Source organism: Engraulis encrasicolus, chromosome 13 (genome assembly GCF_034702125.1).
Source record: "Engraulis encrasicolus isolate BLACKSEA-1 chromosome 13, IST_EnEncr_1.0, whole genome shotgun sequence".
NCBI lineage: Eukaryota > Metazoa > Chordata > Actinopteri > Clupeiformes > Engraulidae > Engraulis > Engraulis encrasicolus.
The window spans coordinates 38,425,501-38,443,105 of record NC_085869.1 but is presented as its reverse complement, the minus strand read 5'-3'; the positions used below and the strand labels follow the sequence as shown (position 1 = coordinate 38,443,105).

General features: G+C 41.4%; 1 pseudogene; it reads left to right on the top strand.

Annotated features, from left to right (window-relative positions):
• The window catches only part of LOC134461114 (E3 ubiquitin-protein ligase TRIM35-like), a 19,664-nt pseudogene extending 3,794 nt beyond the window's left edge, over nt 1–15,870 (top strand).
• Nucleotides 15,871–17,605: the final 1,735 nt, after the last annotated feature.

The following is a 17,605-nucleotide window of genomic DNA, read 5'->3' as shown; positions in this document are numbered from 1 at the left end:
ACCCCTTGATTTCGCCAAACATATTAGTTTAATCTGTTATCCTTACTGTGTTTGATTTTATAGTGAATATATAAATTGTAATAATTATTGTTTTTGTCAAGTGTTGTGCTTGCTAAATAAAATGTTGACAAAATGTCTTTGTTTTATTTTGGTCTTTAATGATATTTCCCCCAACAGTGAGTACTGATGACTTTTGTTGTTTTGTTGCTATATGTGATATTGCCCATAAGAGTATGCAGTGATATTCTGTATCGAGTATGATTGTGGTATTCTAATTATACTGCCCATATTATGGCCCTCTGGAGAGGACAAACATTGAAAGCGGTTCAGTGAGGGAAAAAAGTTGCAAACATTAGTCCTGTCCCATTTCAATATCCAATAGAATGTATATTCAGCAACCATCTAGGCCTACACTTTCATGTCTGATTGACACCAGTGGTTGCGGGTTGCATAGTGCTTGTTAATGTTAGAGTAGAGTAGAGAGTATCATTTATTAATCCAGAGGGAAATTAAGGTGTCCAGTAGCAGACATACATACATAATACACAATACATTATTATTGCAGGTGTGTCCTAGTGCCCTAAAACAATGTCTTGGTGGCAGGTGTTTTCTTGCTCTTCAACAGCAGATGGCAGTGCAAATGAACCAAATGCTCACCTCACCTGACCTCACCTCACCTCACCTGACACACACACACACACACACACACACACACACACACACACACACACACACACACACACACACACACACACACACACACACACACACACACACACACACACACACACACACACACACACACACACACACACACAGACTCAGAGATGGGGGGTTGAGGACATCTACTGTATATCTGAGTTTTGTTCAGACTTGTTGATTTGTGTCTACTTCAATTGCTCCTGATATGCGCTTCTTGTACAAAAATGTAGTAAGTGGATTTGCTATATGAGTTTAACAAGACTTGACTTTGGCCTCATACCACTATATGTAGAACATTAACTACTGTAACACACGCACACACACACACACACACACACACACACACACACACACACACACACACACACACACACACACACACACACACACACACACAGGCTGGGGCAGGCGGTGTGACCAGAAGTAATCTCGGTGCAAAGACATAAAACGGAGTATGATAAGATATGAATTAGTATTGTCCAATCAGGATCCCCTATTGCTGGAGGACCTCCCTCTGACTCATCAAATCTGAATGGGGAAGTAAAGGTGCGAGGATTAGAGACAGACTGTTGTTAGTCTTCCCATCAGAAATTGTACATATAGAAATTATAACCTTTTGAAATATACAGTTAGTTGGCTAATACAATTTTTTAATTGGACTTTGTAAGTAAAACGACATCAGGTGATGGCTTCAGCATCAGAAGAGGACTACACCTGTCCTGTGTGCTGTGATATCTACAAGGATCCTGTCATACTGACGTGTGCTCATAGCGTGTGTAAGGCCTGTCTGCAGCAGTTCTACCATAGAAGACTCGATAGACAAAATGAAATGAAACATATTTATTGATTTACAAGAGGTAATTGTCTTTGGCGCAGGTCCCTGACCTGTAGAATAAAATTGTAAAGGGGCTCATATCCTGCCGATGATAAGGCAGGGGGCGAAGCCTACCCCCATTACGGGACAGGGACCAACTGGCGACGGTGGCTCATGAAGATAAGGCAGAAGGTGGCTGCAGCGGAGCAGGGAACCAGGACATCTGGAGAAGGAGGTCGAAGGAGAAGGAGGCCGAAGGAGATGGAGGCTGAAGGGGATGGAGGCGGGGCGTCGGCGTCGGCTTACTCTGAGTAGCAAAGAGCGGAAACAAACAGAGAGTTTTAAAACAAACGCGTATGCATTCCATTGGCTGAACGCTGGGGATGAGCGAGTGACGTGACGGGATTCCCTAGCCGGGAGCTGTGATTGGATAATTAAGAGCAGTGATGAGAGTGAGGTACTGTCTCGTCTTCCTAGCAGAACTTAACGCCACAGGCATACATTTCTGGAAGACCAAAGGATCCAGAGAGTGCCCTGTCTGCAGGAGGAAATCATCAAGAGAGAAACTGCCTCCAAACCTCGCATTGAGGAACCTGTGTGAGGCATTTGTACAGGAGAAGAGTCAGAGAGCTTCAGCAGGATCTGAGGTGCTCTGCAGTCTGCACAGTGAGAAACTCAAGCTCTTCTGTCTGGAGGATAAACAGCCTGTATGCTTAGTATGCAGAGACTCCAAGACACATAGAGGCCACACTTTCAGTCCCATTGATGAAGCTGCAACAGATATGATGGTAAGAGATAAAATTACATTACATTACATTTGGCAGACATTTTTATCCCAAGCGACTTACAATCAGGGACGTAATCATAGCAAACAATGCAGATACATTTCATTACATTACATCGCATTTGGCAGACACTTTAAGAGTGACTTACAATCTATACAAAGTGCACATGAAATATACAAAACAACATGTGCAAATGCTGATGTTTTCATTGTAGTGGGTGGTTTGATGGGTTGCTGGTTTTTTGGCTACTTCCTTTGCACCGTTCTGGGGACCATTTCCCAAAAGGCCAAACACGCACTGTGTTTGATGCATACGTAATATTAACAACAATATAGGCCTGTATAATAGGCATAGCCTATGATTTTATCTTAAGAGATGACGGTGATAAAGCAGCCTTTGGTCGGAACATTGGACTGTCGGGACAAAGGGTTTAATTGTATTGGGTAAAAGGTCTTTAAGACTAATGGCTGTAGGATCAATGGGAATTTTTTGGAGGCCATATATAAACAAGGCTGATGCGTCCCTCTATGCCAGTTCCAACCTTTTTTTCCCCCCACGCCCCGCTGGCCTTCTCCTAACCTGTCAACCCCCCAATAATAAACCTATCATGCTTGGATTTGGAAAATAACCATAACCATAACCATATTCAAACTTCACATAGATCAAGTTGGCTACATTACAAATTGCCAGACATTATTAGTATCAACCTTTAGTATCACACCATTTCAGCAGCGTGTGCATCATGTGGGAAAGAATCTAAACATTGCCAAATAATAAATAAATAAAACGGTTTGGGTGAATCATGCGCTTATGGATTCACCCTTTGGTTGAATGATGCACTTAATTTTCAATGCCAGCTTTTCACTGTCAGGGCACAAAGCAGTGAGCTTCAGTGCCAGAGTTTACCAAATTCACATGACTGCAAACCAATTACTAATCAAAGGCGCGTTCTCTTCCGTGCTCTCTCTGAGCACAACGGAAAGCACCTGTGGGGTCCACGCGCCCGCCAGCAGAAAACGAATGAACCTTCCTTACAATATGTCAGAGAACATCAGTAACACACTGTATGTTAAATGGCCCATCTGTCTACTTGTATTTCGAGCTAGAGATGGGATTTATGGCTCTTTGTCGGGATCCGGATCTTAGTGGCTCGTTCCTTTCAAAGAGCCGTTAAAAAAACTGGCTCTTTTGGCTCTTTTTTAAATTATTTATTCAATGTTAAGAATGTAATATTTTGACTCCACCTCAAGGTAATTTTGTCCAAACAACAACTGATTATTCTCCTGCTTCTAAAAACCGTTTTTGCCTCTCTTTGAGGCAAACAATTGTGTTTTTTCCCAAATTTAATTACTCTGGTCGAGGTCACGTGCTTAAAATGAATGAAAAATGAACGAAATAACGGTCGAGTGGCTCCCCCAGCTGTGATCCGGTTCCCATCGTTCACTTCAGGGAGCCGTTCAAAAGAACCGGCTCGTTCATGAACGACACACCTCTAGTTCGAGCACCATGTTTCAGTGCGCACACTGAAACGCAGTGGCAGAATGTTTGCAAACTAGATGGGAATATTAAAAGGGAGGCTCGTACATAGCTCTTCTGAGCCCGAGTTTGTGGACTGGAGAAAAGCGGAGGAAAATGAATGTTATGAAAGGGAAAAAGCTACCCAAAGGTTAGAGGTCCACGTTTAGAAGAAGAGCTGTATGCGCTGCTGGTCGCCTGTTAACTACTTACGGTTCCATGTCGTGGAGCGTTATGCAATGCAAACTCCCCTCATCCGAGCACGAACATCTGTGTCAAATAGGCTACTGCCTGCCGACTTCTAAATCGTTCATTTCGAGTTTCTTACGAACCAAAATAGCTGAGCACAACGCAACACTATCATACATGATAAAGTCCCCTTCACGTTTGACATCCTCATGAGCCGCAGTGTATCACAAGGCGGTATAGACCATGAACATTAAGTGACACTCAAAGTGGTGTTGGCGTGCAAGTTGCCTCCCACTGTCCAAACGCAAAACAATGCCGAAAATGCAATGCCCCCCTCAGTTGTCACAATGCAATCAGCGTAGCCTTGCCGGTTTGGTAACATATACGTTTTGGCATGCATTCGCTCCAGGCCAAAAGGCCAACTCTGCCGCCTTGTGGACACAGGAAGGAACAATTGAAGGAATGCGTATATGTCTATGTTTTACAAATATTTTATTGAATCGGCCCTGTAATTTGCTATTGTTGTGTGGTTTGGTAACCTAAAACTTGCCTAACATAACAAGCTGGGTCGACGCATCACTGTGTCTGTCACAGACAGGGGCACAGCCAGAAATTTTGGGCCAAATGAAAGATTCAAATTTTGGGGCCCCCTACTCCCATACCTGACCTATTTCGTTGCCTATGGAACATATGATTTTATGTGACTTTAAATACGTTTGTAAACTGAATAATAAACTCATTTCATTTAATGACATAATGTAGCAAGACATCCACATGATTTCTGTCAGATCCACTCTAGTCAAAAATGAGACGGGAAACAGAGATATATTTCAGAAGCTTTATTTCTGAATGCATACATTTGTGTTTGGGGGTATGGATCTGTTCGGATAGCCTGGTTCACACCAGACGGTGTATGTGTAGCTTCGGCGCCCCCTGGCGGAGCAGAGCTTCACACACTACCGTCTGGTACACAGCCATAGAGCACGCTCCGTCTCCAGCCAGAAAATAGACGGAGCATTTATTTCTTCAATATAAACGGTAACTCACATTGAGGAGTCACAAGACAGATTAGAGACTATATAGACTCTTTAAAGATTAACAGGAAGGTTTTTGAAGGAATTTGTTGGTGAGGAGGCAATACATTTCTCAGCCTATTTTCTGGTTGGAGACGGAGTGTGCTCTATGGCTGTGTACCAGACGGCAGTCTGTGTAGCTCTGCTCTGCCGGGGGGCGCAAAAGCTACACACACACCGTCTGGTGTGAACCAGGCTACTGTTCGGAGGAAGTTCCCCGGCTTCTCCATGAGCTCCATGGAAGCCAATACAGGGAATAGCAGCATCCTCAGGTGGTGTGCCTTCCATTTAGCTGGAAAGGCAAAATACCCCCTAGAACAGAGCAAGCAACAACAACATGACATTGTCTGACAACAATTAGTCTGGTGGAGCAGGGGAGGTGGTTTGAGCAAAACCAGGAGCAAAAAGCAATGACAGGAAAACAAATTCGGTACTTTAAATAAAGTGCGCCATATGTCAGCATCCAATTGCAAGCTGCAGCTGATTAACCAAAGCGCAGATGATTAGTAGAGAGTTGTATGGGTTGGGTTGGCATCAGCCAATAGGCAAAAGGGCGCGTTGACTACGAGGTCTGCCAGAACTAACGCAGATTGCTCGATTTATGCTTTCTTTCAGGCAGCAGTCGATCCCAGGTTTTTCAAAAGCGGTTTACTTAACTAACAATTTGAATGTCATAGCCATACTCTCATGCTCAAAGCCGCAGACACAGCGTTCTATGTAACATATAAATACCTATGGAAATACTATAGATTTTTGTGTGTTCAGAGTGGCGTGTGTGAGAACACGTTTCTCTCCCTTCTCACTTGCGCTTCAATGTGTTGAACAGCGCTTGCAACAGCAAGTGGAAAATTGTAACACTTGGACTCGCAATAGCAACATTCTCTGACGCGCGCACACATGGAATCCAGACAGCTGCATTATGAAGACAAACTTCTTGTGTCGGGTTTGGTTGGAGGGGAGTTTAAGTAATGCTTGGTGCGGCAGGCGGTCAAGACGACATCATATTTCACACACCACCTTGCAGTTAATTCGGCCATTTTATAACATCTCAAAAATCTAGTCAGGTAGCCTACCAAATAGTGTTTCAGTAGCCTACAATCGCACCATAGTTTCCCTACAAGGAGCAGAACTAGGCCTACTCAGCTCAAGCATGAACTAATTTCACTCACCACACAACAGCTCCACCTCCACTCTCACTCCCGCTGCAGGAAGCAAACATTTTCAGTCACTGGCAACTGCCAATCAAAATGTCATGCGGTGGTGCGTCCAGATTATGTTTGTTATTTTGCCGTAATAAAGGTTTGTTGTAATTTTGGTGATGATATTATGCAAGACGAACGGAGCGACAGAAGTCATTATTTCTCTATGGAGGGTGCGCAACCAGCGCTACCAGAGCAAATTCGCCAGGGGCGAAGCGAAATGAGCGACCAGAGTGAGTTTTAACCTTATGGTAATGAGCTATGACGCGGTTCGGCGAAAATCAATTGGAATGTGTTGTTGTGTGATGCAGTGGTGTAGTCTACTTTTTTATGGTGGGTATACTGTAAAAAATGCCAGCTGAAATTAAGGCAAAAAACTGTCAAATTGCAACAGTCAGTGACCGTAAAATGTAAAACAGTTTATCTCTGTACTAAATACGGCAAGCTACTATTGAGTCAAAAAGCGCTACATAACTTTATTTTTGACAAGTGTCATATGTAGAAAATACTGGACTGTTCTCTGTAAACGAAAATATTGGAAAATACCGTTAAGTGAGATGAACTAGTCAAGAAACGGTACATAACTTTATTTTTCACTGGTGTCAATATGTAGAAAATACTGAACTGTTCACTGAAAAGAAAGTATTGGAAAATACCGCTAAGTGAAGATGAAGTAGTCAAGAAACGGTACATGACTTTATTTTTCACTGGTGTACACATATGTGCACAGCAAATTTGTCAGAGTTAGATTGATCAGAGTTAGACTGGTGTTCAGCCAAAATCTAAACATCAAGAGTTGCAGCAACACTACACAGTGTATCTGTATCTTCACAGTAATCTGAAAAAGTCTACCTGGGACAGTAATCCCTTGATTCAGGTGCCGTTTCCACGTAGCTGGATATTTGTATATGTGGATATTTTTTTCTCCTGCTTGTATTGGTTTTGCATTGGTTATGGCCTTCCGTTTCCACGTAGCAGATATTTAAAAATCCAGGTGCAGGAGAAAAAAATAGCAGGAGGAAAAAAATACCCTGTTTAGGGGTCTGAAACGCATTTGTTACAATAGAGGATTTTTTATCCACATGTTGCGTTTCCACGTAGCAGGAGAAAAAAATACCCTGCTAAAGAAATATCCTGCTACGTGGAAACAGCACCTCAGTCTCTTAGAAGTAGCCCAGTCTATTTGAAACTGTCATTCTAACCCATCCAAATCAATCTGTCAATCAATTCCTGACCTCACCTGAGTGCTAAGGGCTGTCATGCAATGATTAACTGCCTGCACCTGCCAAATGCTTCATCACTCGGGTCACATGGTTCACTTGAACATGTATTTAAACAGGGACTGTTGCATTGTACTGCTCACTGGTTGCTAGCTAGCTAGGTGGCTGGCTGGCTGTAAGGCCGGCCGGCCAGCTGGCCTGGCCGGCCCGGCTAGCAGGTCACGTTGTAAGGGTGGCTGCATGGCTTGCTAACTAGCTTGTTTGTTAGCTTGCTTGCCCTGCTAGCTTTGGCCTTCATTTTCCTTAAGGTTATTTTCAGGCCTTTTTTTAAATAAAGAATGCATTTGCATACCCTTCATTGATGATACTAGACTGGTCCACCTCCCTGCACTAGACAATCTGGCAATTGGGCATTTATTTAGGTATCTAATTAGGTTGATGTTTATCGGACTCCAGTGAGTAGAATCTGTCCAATCAGTTGTCTGTGATTGCAACTCTATAATTGGACTCACCTGAGTATAATCAGTCCAATCAGTTGTCTGATTGTAACTCTATAATTTAACTCACCTGAATATAATTAGTCTGCTGCCATAATTTTACTGTAAAATGTAAAAAAAATAATACCGTTATTTATTTAACGGTAGGCTTTGGCAACCACTGCTGCCATAATTTTACCGTAAAATGTAAAAAGGAAATAAACCGTTATTTATTTAAGGGTAGACTTTGGCAACCACTGCTGCCAGCAGTTTACCGTAAAAACAACAGTTCTTTTTTTACTGTGTATACTGTATATTTGAGCATTTTTTGAAGTAGGTATACTGTATATGGGTAGATGACGTGACGTGTAAATTTTGCTGTCCCAGGCTCTTAAAATTAAGTAAATTCATGCTTTCAAAATTGTCAATGCTTTAAATGATTAAACTAATGTCGTTGTTGTGAAAAAGTCATGTGTAATAAATCCAGAGCTTAAATGAGTATACTTAATTTTGAGTCAAATGTCACATTTGTCCTATGGTGTGACTGAGGCAAGCCTGGTTCTCCATATTAAAACATTTTTAAATAAATAATCAAAGCTCAGTCATTTGTCTAAACAACCCTGGCATGTTTTTCAAGGTGTCTATTTTAGCAAGTGGCAATGCTTAATTTTTTTCCTGTTTTTCTGAGACCATATGGACTTATGAAACTTTGTCGCAGAAAATAATGTCCTGTGGTGTGACATCATTTTTTTGGTTAATTCTGTGGATAATTATCTATTGTTGAAGCTCCAGCGGTACATAAATTGTGACTTTAGACCCTTAAGAAGCCAATGGCATGGGTGGATTTTAGATTTTTCTCTCAGAGTTCTTCAGTCAATCAATTATGTTTTGCTACCACACGATGTATTAGTTTTCTAGTCCTTTGGTGTGACAGCCATAAAATACATTTTGACAATAGTGTATATTTTTCATATTTTTTTCTTATGTAGATGTATGAAAATGCATCTTACTAAAGGTGAAATTGTATTTCAGTTGGCAACGACATGGCTTTAAATTAACTCAAAAGCCCTATGGTGTGATGGTAAAAGTCCTATGGTGTGATGGTAAAAGTCCTATGGTGTGACACTTTGGAGTATCACACCAAAGGACAAACAGGTCACACCAATGGACTAGATATTTGAGAAATAGCTTTTAAAACAACTGGTAGTACATATTTTTTTGTTTTGTTGTTTGACTAGATACATATTGTGTATTCAAATTACTTATTCCTTTATTGGCCTTTGGAATTTATACTTTGATGCATTGTTGTTGAATATTTGCTGTTGATTTTAGATACTGTCAAATGATATAAAATGTCATTAATGGTGCTTTGAAACCATAAAATATAACGGTAACAGTGAAGGAAAGATCAGTGAGAGAGTATATAGAGGAGTATAGATGAATAAAGTATGCTGTGGAGAGCTCAATATACAGCATAGGCCTAAATGTGCTGTCCAGCTTGAGATACCAAACAGGCACTGGCCACTACACACTACAGGTTCAATGGTGTGACAGTCATAGCATACCTACAAAAGTGTGATGGTCATGCCAAGGTCACCCTTCAGTATGAGTCTTATGAGCTCTGCAGGTTACATTCAATGACCGCATGGCTGTCATTAAGAGTTATGATAGGCTGATAATCGACGATTCAAAGACTTATAAGTGTAAAGTGTAGGTCCTTATTGACTACAACATTATATTATGATCAAAAGACAAAATAATCATGTTGATATATTTGTTTCTGGCTCAGTTTTGCATTTCTGTCCTTTAGCGTGACATGAATGTCCTACGGTGTGACATCTTTTAAACGCTCAAATATTTGTTTGAGCTAAACAATATGTTTGATAAACACTGAATATTGCATTAGGGAAGAACAAATTATCGTTCCTGAAAAGTTAGTATAAATTCTGACAATTTTGAACATTTAAAAGAAAGATATCCCTGTTTTTCCTCGAAGGTTTCTAATAATCTCACATCTAATGGGGAAAAAAATACTTAAATGGTAATTTCTCATTAAATTAAGACTTTAAAAAATTGCAATAAATATGAAGAGTGTAACAATGTTCATAAAACTCCATCAAGCCATTTCTACATTACTTAATATATTTATTTCTTCACGTCACACCAAAGGACATATTTTCAGCAAATTGCTTTATCAACGTAAATAAATAATCAATGAATAGACCAACATTGTGACCACTTGGATTTTTTGAAAGATTAATTGCTGCACTACGTAGACATATACTTTTCCCCCTCATAAACAATGTTTTGTGAAAAAAATGTTTTTTGCTGCCTATCCGTCATCTACCCATATATTTGTGCTATTCAAAACAATGGATCAATCAATTTTAAGTGGGTATACTGATATCCCTGAAATTTAGAAGTGGGTATACTCCGCAGACATCGACCCGTCACCCATCGGCCCATCGACACTAGGTTTCCCTTCAACCCAGCTAGTTAAAAAGTTTGATTAGACCAAATACACGATTTATTCAATATGCTTAGCCCTAACCAGTGCTCGAGTTGTAAAATAAAAGCAGCTGGGGATGGTCACTCAGAGATTGATTCTAATTATTGGTGGTTTCTCCCCCGATAAAATGTGGAAAATGTAGTTGTTTAAAGTGCAATTTTAACTCAATATGTGAAGAAGGGATGCCTGTTTTAGAGGGGGATGATTTTAGAAAATGTTCATTGTGGGGGGATAGCCTAAAATAGGCTACCTGTATGTCTGTTCTTCATTGTGCATTGACATTAGCAGCTCAAATTAACTTAAAGTCCAATCACTATTTTAGGCGCCAGACCCAAATAATACCCTTTTTCATTCAGTACCATGATATGTCCAGCACTATTGGTTGCCCCCGACTTCTTTAGCCTAGCCTACTTGCCCTCTCCTCTACCACTACCTCTGCATTCCTCCATTCTCTCCAGTCTGTCTACTATTTGCCCACCTCCCACTCTGTCCTTTCTGCCTCCATGTCCACAGTTTATATGACATTCTAAATCAAATGCAATAAGAGAAACATATCCTAAACGTTACATGACGTCTCCTAAGCGACTAGAACTATCCCTTTCCATTGGACACACTGAGAGAACTCTGATCGTCCTCAGCACAACTTGACTGGTTGGTGGCACGTCATTTCTCCATATCTTAATTGCTACGAGTCGTCAATAATTTCACTGTTTGTCATTGACAAATGAAATTACTGCTATTATTAGGCTGTATGCCACATTCTGAGAAGCTTGCCTGTAAACACTTACAGATAACAATTTTTTATAATAAGCAAAGCACGCCGTTTCAATCATGTTTGGGAGGGATGATCATCAAACAATCAGCTGGGGTTATAGCCTAAAGAGCATTGTTAACCATTTTGCTCTCTTTTAACGTCCCTACGTTTACGTGAAGTAAAAACTTTAGCCTAACCAATACAAGACAAGATATTTTCACCTGTGTAAAGTTATCACCTGATGGCCATGGCTCCTGCGTCTCCAGTTCTACTTGCGATTCGTAAATTTTACAGTTCTCTTCCCTTGAACTCTTCTGCGTTCGCTATTGGATGAAACTCTGATCCACTGCTCTGATCTGCTCGACAACTGAACAATCTATTTTCTGATTGGCTGAATAGCGTGGTGGTAACTAGTCTGAACACAGAAGCGCTGTTACCAATTTGTGACGCGTCTGTGGATAGGTTGGATGAATTAATGTGCGCCGATTGGATAAGTTATCAAAAGAGTGTGAAATGCCATGTGTGGCGTGTGAGAGTGTGAACTCGCTTAGATGCGTGTGTCACACTCTCAATTTTGAATATTATTAACAAGAGGTCCAAAAACAGTGATAGGCCTATTATTGAACTTCTGCCATCAGGTTGTTCCCACCCAAAGGACAAAAAGATACAAATAATCCTTTATTTGCACAGCTATTCATATGTTCAACTTGCACAATTAGCGCTGCAGCACTTTACTAGCCAGGCCATGCCCCTAGTGACGCAACACCTTTGGCGTTGCTTCTAGTCTCGAAGACATTTGAAAGTCAATGATAATCAGGCTAGCACTTCACATCCTTGCATTTTTTTTCACATTGGACTGGTATTTTAATCCCCATGTCTTGATCTGAACTTTTATCTCGTTCTTTTATCCTCTTACTTCATATTTGATTGTATTTATTGATTTTTAATTCTGTGTAGGCCTATTGGTCCCAGTCTTATTTCCTTGTGCTGTGCTGTTCCTAGGTCCCTGTCCTTATGTTTTTTATGTCTTTTCTGAACGTTTTTTAAATACGTGCTACAAACCTTATTTCCCCTTTGTAGACAAACGAAATTGAACTTGAACTTATCAGCTGGTCCATCCGGGACGGGCAACACAGTTTTTTACAGAAAATGTTCACAGCTCGGTGTGAACACGGGCAGTTCGCAGATAAGTGCTTTAGTGCCGAACGTAACACAGACTCCATTCTGGTCGGCCTGACAACAGTATAGGAAAACTCTAAGAGTAGTCGGGAGTAGTCTTACTGTAACGCGCTAAGATTGATCTTATGGGCATGGCACAGTGGAGACACCCGCAGGATATGAAGGGAAAGGAGGAGAGCTGCACTTGAAGTTGCTGTGTGTGAAGTGTAAATATTTTGCAATGAAGGTATTGATGTCAGAGGGCCATATGCCGAAATCTCATTAAAAAAAAGAAAAACTGCCACTGAGTCGCTGCACCTTCTGTCCTCTTCATGACAAGTAAGCAAGGAAAGATAACGCAGAAGGGGGAAAACTGTCATATAGACTTGGGACATCATTGTAGGCTAAGGGCCTCCGCACACTGGCTCACGTTGACATTGTCTAGCGATTAGGGACAAATTTTATTTTGTCGGAGCCACCGATTGACTCATGCTCTGCTGTGATGAGATTGTGTGTGGGGGTCGGAATTGTGTCAGAAGCAAAAGTGCTCCGCAGTGCTGTTGGAATGTGCGGCGGGCCTAAGGGTAGACTGTAAGAAAAAGGCAGCAAGTACATTTGACTGGCATTGTTTTTAATAACAGCAGGCTGGCATGCAAAATTCTCCAGACAGTTGTCAAAGCCTTGAACACATTGTAAAGATTGTACTTTACCCACCCCAATTTGGAACTCCAATGTCCAATTTTGAACACACCTCTTCAAACACTTTATGTTGGTCTTGTAGCCTATGTGGTTAGGTAAGGTGCTCTGCAGTCAGTTGTCATGTCAGGCACTTTGCTTGTTTGCTCTGTCGTAAAGTCTGGCAGAATTTCATTGTTTGAGTGCATTGTATTTAATTCGCCAACAATAACTCCTGTCAATAGTTTCAAATTGGTGCAACTGATACAACACTGTAGTCCCGCCCTTATAAAATGCAACTTTTGACATCAACACATGCCATCAACACATGCCTTGCATTTTTTAAGTGGTTTAGGAGATAATGACGGCGCGCTTCACTCTGAGGGCAAACATCAGTACTTCAGCACCACAACTGTGAACAGCGGCCCTTAAGAGCCACTTCAAGAATGATCTTAGAGGTTGTGCACGCACATTCACGTCTGATGATTTTTGGGAAACAGACGTAGGTTCGTAGAATCCATCATATACTTTGCCCATAAGGCTAAAAGGAACCATCGTTATCGGGGGACACATCCCATGGTACCAAGTTGTGGCTACTGGAAGGCAGTGTCTACCACAGGTTTCAGGTGCACCCACTGTAATTACATCATGATGCAATATAATATGCAGGGTTCACCAGGAAGTAAATGTATCCATCAAAACTACTACACTAAGGCCATTTCTGCACAGTTGTAATTACAGCTAGATTATACATCTCAACCTTTAAGAAGCGTGTATTATCTTCTGAGAGATCTTTCACACCTTGCATTAACTGTCATGTGCTGTTTATGTCCTATTTTCTTTTTAGTGTAGGAATGGATGACAAACAATATTGCAATGTAATGGCAAGTTATTGCTGCACTGCTTCTCTATGTTCTCTGTACCCTCTTGTAATATCAAATCTGTTTGTATTTTCAGGAGGAATTGAAGATGAAACTGGAGCCCCTGACAAAAAAGCTGAACAGGTTTGAAGAACTTGAATTCATCAGTGACCATATAGCAGACCACATTAAGGTAAGGCGTGGAAAGGGTTAGAGAGGGATATTAGCATTAAATAATTGTCAATTTATTTTTTAAATGATAATTACTGTATAGGATTTGTAATAAAATAGTCCTGTATTTTTTACCCTGTGTGATAATCCAGACTCAGGCTGTGCAAACAGAGAGACAGATCAGGCTTGAGTTTAACAAGCTTCACCAGTTTCTACAAGATGAAGAGGCAGCCAGGATAGCTGCACTGAGGGAGGAAGAGGAGCAGAAGAGTCAGATGATGAAGGAGAAGATGAGCAGAGAGATCTCATCTCTTTCAGACACAATCAGAGCCATAGAGGAGGAGATGGAAGCTGATGAGATCAAATTCTTACAGGTAAAATTAAACAGTTGCATTGTAAAAGAGAATGAATGTTCTAAGATTATATAAGTATCAACAGGTATCAGTAGCCACTTTCTAAATTTCTGAGAATAATCATTTGGAGCGTTTTTTTGACGGTATTAATATTAGACACTGATATAAGCAAACAATACTTAATAATACACAACATTTACGATTGTTTTTTCTTGCAGAACTACCAGAGCACAGTGGAAAGGTGAGTGATCTGCCTCCTGTCTCTCTCAGCTGTGGTTCTGAACCCAAACCCAAAGCAGCACTGACTCCTGAATCTTTTTCCAGAGCTCGGTGTGCACTGGGCGATCCAGAGAAGCTTTCAGGAGCTCTGATCAATGTGGCAAAGCACCTGGGCAACCTGAAGTTCAGAGTCTGGGAGAAGATGCAGGAGATTGTCCAATACAGTGAGCGTGCACACACACACACACACACACACACACACACACACACACACACACACACACACACACTACTCAGACGTTGATGCACACACACATATGGCAAGCAGAAATTACCTGGAAAATGCTACACATAGAGACCTAGCACATATAGGATAGAGCTGTTTTTTAACACGTTTTTCAGGCATGTTTTTGTGAATGATGTGTATCTGCTTGACATAGCTTACATATGTAGATACACACACACACACACACACACACACAGAACATTGGAAGACAGAGAGAGAGAGAGGGAGAGAGAGAGAGAGAGAGAGAGAGAGAGAGAGAGTGAGAGAGAGAGTGAGAGAGAGATTTAGGGCCGGAAACAGTCAGTATAGAGTGCTTGAAAAAGCTGTTCTTCCTCTCTGCAGCTCCTGTCACTCTGGATCCCAACACTGCACATCCATATCTCGCCCTGTCTCGGGATCTGACCAGTGTGAGACTTGGTAGAGGGCAACAACAGCTTCCTGACAACCCAGAGAGATTTCATCCATTTGCCAGTGTGCTGGGCTCTGAGGGCTTTAACTCAGGGACACACTGCTGGGATGTGGAGGTTGGGGACAGCAGACGATGGTGTGTGGGTGTGATGTCAGAGTCCCTCCAGAGAAAGGGAGACTACACTTCCATGAGTGGACTGTGTTTTTTCCGGTTTAAAGATGGTGACTATGAAGCACGTGCCCCACCCCAGCCCTCCACTCTCCTCAAAGTGAAACAAAAACTCCAGAGGATCAGAGTGCAGCTAGACTGGGACAGAGGACAGCTGTCATTCACTGACCCTGATAAGAACACACACCTACACACTCTAAAACATACCTTCACAGAGAGAGTGTTTCCATACTTTAATAGTCCCTCTCCTCTGAGGATCCTACCAGTCGAGGTGTTAGTACGTTTAGAGTCGACATAACATCACTTGTGTTTGTTCTAGGCCTGTATTATAACGATATCGAACCGAACCGACATACCGTACCGAAAAGACCCGTATTTGCCAGTGTTCTGGGCTCTGAGGGCTTTAACTCAGGGACACACTGCTGGGATGTGGAGGTTGGGGTGAACACATGGTGGAATGTGGGTGTGATGACAGAGTCTCTCCAGAGGAGGGGAGACTTCACCTCCATGTCATCTCTGACCCTGATAATAACACGCATACCTACACACCTTCACACACACTGTCACTGAGAGATTGTTTTCATACGTAAATATGGGCGATGCAGGCTTTCTTCTGAGTATTCTACCCTCGAAGGCCTCAATAAGAGTAGAGCAGCGCAGTTAAAGATGAACACTGCCTGTGGTCAGAGTAATGATGAGGGGTCATTGATGAGTTATTAGCTTCCGGAGACACTGTCGTGTATTATGAAGCATTACCATGAATGGTGAAAGGCCTGGAACATTATGAAGCATTATGAAGTATATGACACATTTAGGTAAAGATTGTTTACACTCCACTCTTATTGTATTTCCTGTGAGTTTTTGCCATGGCAAATGAAATGCATTTCCATATTACTGGTGAAACTGAATCACTTTACATGCAGTGGCATGCTCTAATACTGAGATACTTTTATACTGCGCTGCTTTATGCACTTACTGCAATTGATTTTATTGTACAATTTATTTCATGATTTTTGAAACCCCTTGATTTCGTAAAACATATCGCTTTAATATGTTATCATTACTGTGTTTGATTTTATAGTGAATATATAAATTGTAATGATTATTGTGTTTGTTGTGCTTGCTAAATAAAATGTGAGTTGACAAAGGGATTTGTTTGTTTTGTTTTGGTCTTTAATTATATTTCTCACAACAGTGAGTACTGATGACTTTTGTTGTTTTGTTGCTATATGTGATATTATAAGAGTATAATGATATTGTGTATTGACTATGATTGTGATATTCTAATGATACTGCCCATATTAGGGCCATCTGGGAAGGATATGTATTGAAAGCAGTTCAGTGGGAAAAAAGTTGAAAACCTTAGTCCTGTCCCATTTCAAAATCCAATAGAATGTATATTCAGCAACCATCCACAATGTCATGTCTGATTGACACCTGTGGTTGCGGGTTGCATAGTGTTTGTTAATGTTAGAGTAGAGTAGAGGGTAGAGTTGAGTATCATTTATTAATCCAGAGAGAAATTGAGGTGTCCAGTAGCATACATATATACAGAATACACTTTTACACACATCATTGCACATATATTAACTGTATAGCTCACACTTACATACATTCAACCACAGGCAGATCTGTCTCTCTCTCTCTCACACACACACACACACACACACACACACACACACACACACACACACACACACACACACACACACACACACACACACACACACACACACACACACACTGTGGATGGTGATGAGAAGTGTAAGAATGGTTCATCACATGCACCATCGCTGAGTGCGCCATAGAATAGAGCACCCAAAAAGTAAAGAGTGAAAAAGTGTCCATGAGTGTCAAACCAGAGGCCAGAGAAAAAAGAGGGGGATCACAGGTTGCACACTATGTGCGTCCAGGCCCCACCTCTGCACGCAGGCACAGGTGAACACACACACACACATACACACACACACACACACACACACACACACACACACACACACACACACACACACACACACACACACACACACACACACACACACACACACACACACACACACACAGTGGTGG